The sequence below is a fragment of the Glandiceps talaboti genome, chromosome 9 (assembly GCF_964340395.1).
Source record: "Glandiceps talaboti chromosome 9, keGlaTala1.1, whole genome shotgun sequence".
In the NCBI taxonomy this organism is placed as follows: Eukaryota; Metazoa; Hemichordata; class Enteropneusta; family Spengelidae; genus Glandiceps; species Glandiceps talaboti.
Window position 1 is genome coordinate 2363229 of NC_135557.1, and position 6762 is coordinate 2369990.

A 6762-nucleotide genomic window follows, 5' to 3' on the forward strand; every position below is an offset into this window, starting at 1 on the left:
CTCTCTCTCTCTCTCTCTCTCTCTCTCTCTCTCGTGTATTCGACCTATCAAACGTACAATTACACTGTACAGTATTACAGTAGGTAACTCGTTGATACAAACTAACCTTACAAATATCTTAGTCAAGGTGGTTAGAAAGATAGCCCTCCTTTAAGGGTCTGGATATTAAACAAGACGTGATATTATGCGTAGCTATGTACCATTTATTTAATTCATATTTATCATTACATTTCCTACAAGACACAATTCATTCTAAATATTATGGTTAGTGAGTTTACAAGTTTACTATTTGTATCCTGGCCTTATTGTATCACTGGCCTTCTTAATACCCGGTTTGAGTTTAATCGATTGCAAGTGATGGTTACGTATACATGTTCCAGTAAGTAGAATACTACGACTGACTTTTGATATGCGGCAAACCTTATGCCAAGCAATGTATTACCTCAACTCGTTGACCTTACATAGTTGATAATTGTACATTTTGACACAAAAATACCACGTGTTTGTATTATATTACATTGCATTGTATTTTTCTCAATAAACTTGAATAATTGCTAACTTCAATCATTGTCCACAACACTGTGTACTTCACTAATAAACTATCTATGATGTCATGTTTTTTCCAATAAATTTGTATCAAGTGTACACAAACTGAATGCTGAGGTGATTGAGATTATCACTCTTCAGGTCGAGATATATGGTTCAATGTGAAATAAAATCCTTATGAATATCTTTTGTACCCGGAATACAAATATTTCTTAAACATATGAAGTCAAGAAATGTTACGAATTTTGGCTATAATAAATTCATAATACTACCAGATTTAAACTGAATGCCTCCCGTAAGGGAATCACTAACTTTGCAAATAAGTGATTAAACTAAAAAAACTAAAAAACTAAAAAAAAGCGTGCTTTCTTAGGTTAATGTATGTAAGAGTGTATGATACTTCTTAATTACTGAATATCGACGTTGTAAGGTCAGGACCCAGTGGTAACTACCATAGACGTTATAAGGTCAGGACCCAGTGGTAACTACCATAGACGTTATAAGGTCAGGACCCAGTGGTAACTACCATAGACGTTATAAGTTTAGGACCCAGTGGTAACTACCATAGACGTTATAAGGTCAGGACCCAGTGGTAACTACCATAGACGTTATAAGGTCAGGACCCAGTGGTAACTACCATAGACGTTGTAAGGTTAGGACCCAGTGGTAACTACCATAGACGTTATAAGGTCAGGACCCAGTTGTAACTACCATAGACGTTGTAAGGTTAGGACCCAGTGGTAACTACCATAGACGTTGTAATGTCAGGACCCAGTGGTAACTACCATAGACGTTGTAAGGTTAGGACCCAGTGGTAACTACCATAGACGTTGTAAGGTCAGGACCCAGTGGTAACTACCATAGACGTTGTAAGGTCAGGACCCAGTGGTAACTACCATAGACGTTATAAGTTTAGGACCCAGTGGTAACTACCATAGACGTTATAAGGTCAGGACCCAGTGGTAACTACCATAGACGTTATAAGTTTAGGACCCAGTGGTAACTACCATAGACGTTAAAAGGTCAGGACCCAGTGGTAACTACCATAGACGTTATAAGGTCAGGACCCAGTTGTAACTACCATAGACGTTGTAAGGTCAGGACCCAGTGGTAACTACCATAGACGTTGTAAGGTCAGGACCCAGTGGTAACTACCATAGACGTTATAAGGTCAGGACCCAGTGGTAACTACCATAGACGTTATAAGGTCAGGACCCAGTGGTAACTACCATAGACGTTATAAGGTTAGGACCCAGTGGTAACTACCATAGACGTTATAAGGTCAGGACCCAGTGGTAAATACCATAGACGTTATAACGTCAGGACCCAGTGGTAACTACCATAGACGTTGTAAGGTCAGGACCCAGTGGTAACTACCATAGACGTTGTAAGGTTAGGACCCAGTGGTAACTACCATAGACGTTGTAAGGTCAGGACCCAGTGGTAACTACCATAGACGTTGTAAGGTCAGGACCCAGTGGTAACTACCATAGACGTTGTAAGGTTAGGACCCAGTGGTAACTACCATAGACGTTATAAGGTCAGGACCCAGTGGTAACTACCATAGACGTTATAAGGTCAGGACCTAGTGGTAACTACCATAGACGTTGTAAGGTCAGGACCCAGTGGTAACTACCATAGACGTTGTAAGGTTAGGACCTAGTGGTAACTACCATAGACGTTATAAGGTCAGGACCCAGTTGTAACTACCATAGACGTTGTAAGGTTAGGACCCAGTGGTAACTACCATAGACGTTGTAAGGTTAGGACCCAGTGGTAACTACCATAGACGTTATAAGGTCAGGACCCAGTGGTAACTACCATAGACGTTATAAGGTCAGGACCTAGTGGTAACTACCATAGACGTTGTAAGGTCAGGACCCAGTGGTAACTACCATAGACGTTGTAAGGTTAGGACCCAGTGGTAACTACCATAGACGTTATAAGGTCAGGACCCAGTTGTAACTACCATAGACGTTGTAAGGTTAGGACCCAGTGGTAACTACCATAGACGTTATAAGGTCAGGACCCAGTGGTAACTACCATAGACGTTGTAAGGTCAGGACCCAGTGGTAACTACCATAGACGTTATAAGGTCAGGACCCAGTTGTAACTACCATAGACGTTGTAAGGTTAGGACCCAGTGGTAACTACCATAGACGTTATAAGGTCAGGACCCAGTTGTAACTACCATAGACGTTGTAAGGTCAGGACCCAGTGGTAACTACCATAGACGTTATAAGGTCAGGACCCAGTGGTAACTACCATAGACGTTGTAAGGTTAGGACCCAGTGGTAACTACCATACACGTTATAAGGTCAGGACCCAGTGGTAACTACCATAGACGTTATAAGGTCAGGACCCAGTGGTAACTACCATAGACGTTATAAGGTCAGGACCCAGTGGTAACTACCATAGACGTTATAAGGTCAGGACCCAGTGGTAACTACCATAGACGTTGTAAGGTCAGGACCCAGTGGTAACTACCATAGACGTTGTAAGGTCAGGACCCAGTGGTAACTACCATAGACGTTATAAGGTCAGGACCCAGTGGTAACTACCATAGACGTTATAAGGTCAGGACCCAGTGGTAACTACCATAGACGTTGTAAGGTCAGGACCCAGTGGTAACTGCAATAGACGTTATAAGGTCAAGACCCAGTGGTAACTACCATAGACGTTATAAGGTCAGGACCCAGTGGTAACTACCATAGACGTTATAAGGTTAGGACCCAGTGGTAACTACCATAGACGTTGTAAGGTCAGGACCCAGTGGTAACTACCATAGACGTTATAAGGTCAGGACCCAGTGGTAACTACCATAGACGTTGTAAGGTCAGGACCCAGTGGTAACTACCATAGACGTTGTAAGGTCAGGACCTAGTGGTAACTACCATAGACGTTATAAGGTCAGGACCCAGTGGTAACTACCATAGACGTTGTAAGGTTAGGACCCAGTGGTAACTACCATAGACGTTATAAGGTTAGGACCCAGTGGTAACTACCATAGACGTTGTAAGGTCAGGACCCAGTGGTAACTACCATAGACGTTATAAGGTCAGGACCCAGTGGTAACTACCATAGACGTTGTAAGGTCAGGACCCAGTGGTAACTACCATAGACGTTGTAAGGTCAGGACCTAGTGGTAACTACCATAGACGTTATAAGGTCAGGACCCAGTGGTAACTACCATAGACGTTGTAAGGTTAGGACCCAGTGGTAACTACCATAGACGTTGTAAGGTTAGGACCCAGTGGTAACTACCATAGACGTTATAAGGTCAGGACCCAGTGGTAATTAACTACCATAGACGTTATAAGGTTAGGACCCAGTGGTAACTACCATAGACGTTATAAGGTCAGGACCCAGTGGTAACTACCATAGACGTTGTAAGGTTAGGACCCAGTGGTAACTACCATAGACGTTATAAGGTCAGGACCCAGTGGTAACTACCATAGACGTTATAAGGTCAGGACCCAGTGGTAACTACCATAGACGTTGTAAGGTCAGGACCCAGTGGTAACTACCATAGACGTTATAAGGTCAGGACCTAGTGGTAACTACCATAGACGTTGTAAGGTTAGGACCCAGTGGTAACTACCATAGACGTTGTAAGGTTAGGACCTAGTGGTAACTACCATAGACGTTGTAAGGTTAGGACCCAGTGGTAACTACCATAGACGTTGTAAGGTTAGGACCTAGTGGTAACTACCATAGACGTTATAAGGTCAGGACCCAGTGGTAATTAACTACCATAGACGTTATAAGGTTAGGACCCAGTGGTAACTACCATAGACGTTGTAAGGTTAGGACCTAGTGGTAACTACCATAGACGTTATAAGGTCAGGACCCAGTGGTAACTACCATAGATGTCATAAATGGAGAGTCTTCGTACGTAAGACATTCTTTTTCTATTGCCATGATATCATAAATGTTCTACATGTAATGATGGTTTAGGACAAAGGGTACGATAAATGAGTGAACTGAATCACTGCCAAGAGTGAGTTTTGATCCATTTCCCACATGCATACATGTGTGCCTGTGTGTGTATGTTCGTATGTACATACGTATGAATGTACGAAGCATCCATAAATGAATTTATGCAAGGACGGGTGGATAGAGGGATATGTGGATGAATTGATGTCCAAATGAATGCATTTCTATAAACTCAAAATTATTCCTTTGCTTATGATAAGGACTGCACTCTTTATATGTTTTTATTTAGTCTAAATATGTAAATAAAAATTGTCATATCTCTTCAGTATCTTTTGTGAATTAATAACAGGTGCATATCTATTCTGTACCTTTTGTGAATTAATAACAGGTGCATATCTATTCTGTACCTTTTGTGAATTAATAACAGGTGCATATCTATTCTGTACCTTTTGTGCATATTTTCCTTAATACTTTCCTTACAAATATTCTGATTGTCTTTTGATAAATGCATTCGACTGTTTCACACAATAATCATCTCCTACATAATTAGACACTTTATTGAGTCTCTTTGACGAAAATTTAAATGTCTGCCACAAACAGATATAAAAATAATCAAACAAACAAACAAACAACTCAAAACAAAACAAACAAACAAACACTGTCGCGACAGTAAATTAACGCATCAAAATACAATGAATAATACATAAAGTCATTAAAAGGTAAACTATTTATAAAAACAAAGGACAAAACAAAGTGACCTTAAATAATATTGTACGATTCAATTAAGAATATATAAAAATAAGACTCAAATTGTTCTAGACGTACACTATATGGACAATGGAAAACAAAACTAGACGTACATTATACGGACAATGGAAAACAAAACCAGACGTACACTATATGGACAATGGAAAACAAAACTAGACGTACATTATACGGACAATGGAAAACAAAACTAGACGTACACTGTAAGGACAATGGAAAACAAAACTAGATGTACACTATAAGGACAATGGAAAACAAAACTAGATGTACATTATAAGGACAATGGAAAACAAAACTAGACGTACATTATACGGACAATGGAAAACAAAACTAGACGTACACTATAAGGACAATGGAAAACAAAACTAGACGTACACTATAAGGACAATGGAAAACAAAACTAGATGTACATTATAAGGACAATGGAAAACAAAACAAACGTACACTATATGGACAATGGAAAACAAAACTAGAGGTACATTATAAGGACAATGGAAAACAAAACAAACGTACATTATAAGGACAATGGAAAACAAAACTAGACGTACATTATAAGGACAATGGAAAACAAAACAAACGTACATTATACGGACAATGGAAAACAAAACTAGACGTACATTATAAGGACAATGGAAAAAAAACTAGACGTACATTATAAGGACAATGGAAAACAAAACGACGTACATTATACGGACAATATATGTACCTACTTTAAATTATAATTCATTCATTATTATAACTAAATCTTTTAGAAAAATCATTATTGAAAAGTGAATACCTGTCATTGAACTAAAACAATTGACACAAGACTATATGATATTTGGTTACTCCCTCAGTGCATCGTGCTAACAATAATACCCAATGCCAAAAGCGGGGACGTCATTAATAATAAAAAAAAATGGTTGAGTGTTTTTTTTTCTGACTTTAGATGTCATTTCCAAGTCTTTTAGAATGCTAAAGTATGAGTATGAATTGAAAGTATCACCCAATGTATTACAATACACTTACTTTGTGGGGGGAGGGGGGGGGTTACTTTATCTTTATTTAGTGGGGGGGGGTTTACTTTATCTTTATTTAGTGGGGGGGGGGTTACTTTATCTTTATTTAGTGGGGGGGGTTTACTTTATCTTTATTTAGTGGGGGGGGGGGTTTACTTTATCTTTATTTAGACATTAGTTTAAGGTGTTGAAGGCAACCTTTAATTTACAGCCACATTATTCTGATAATGACGTCATTTAATATTTATAATGATTAATAACTTCATGACGCGTTATTTCCTTGATATTTATATGTAATTACTGACAGTAGATTTGGTTTCCATGTCCCCCATGGTACTTTGTTTATCTTGCAGGTGTCAATTCATATCGTTAATCGTCCAATATTTACCATCATGTATTACTCATATATCAGTGATGACGTGCTGATGATAATTGTAAATTATTAATAAATCATAGATTAGTCTTGGACGATATCAAAAATGTAAAACAATGTTAAAAAATGGTTTCTGATTAACTT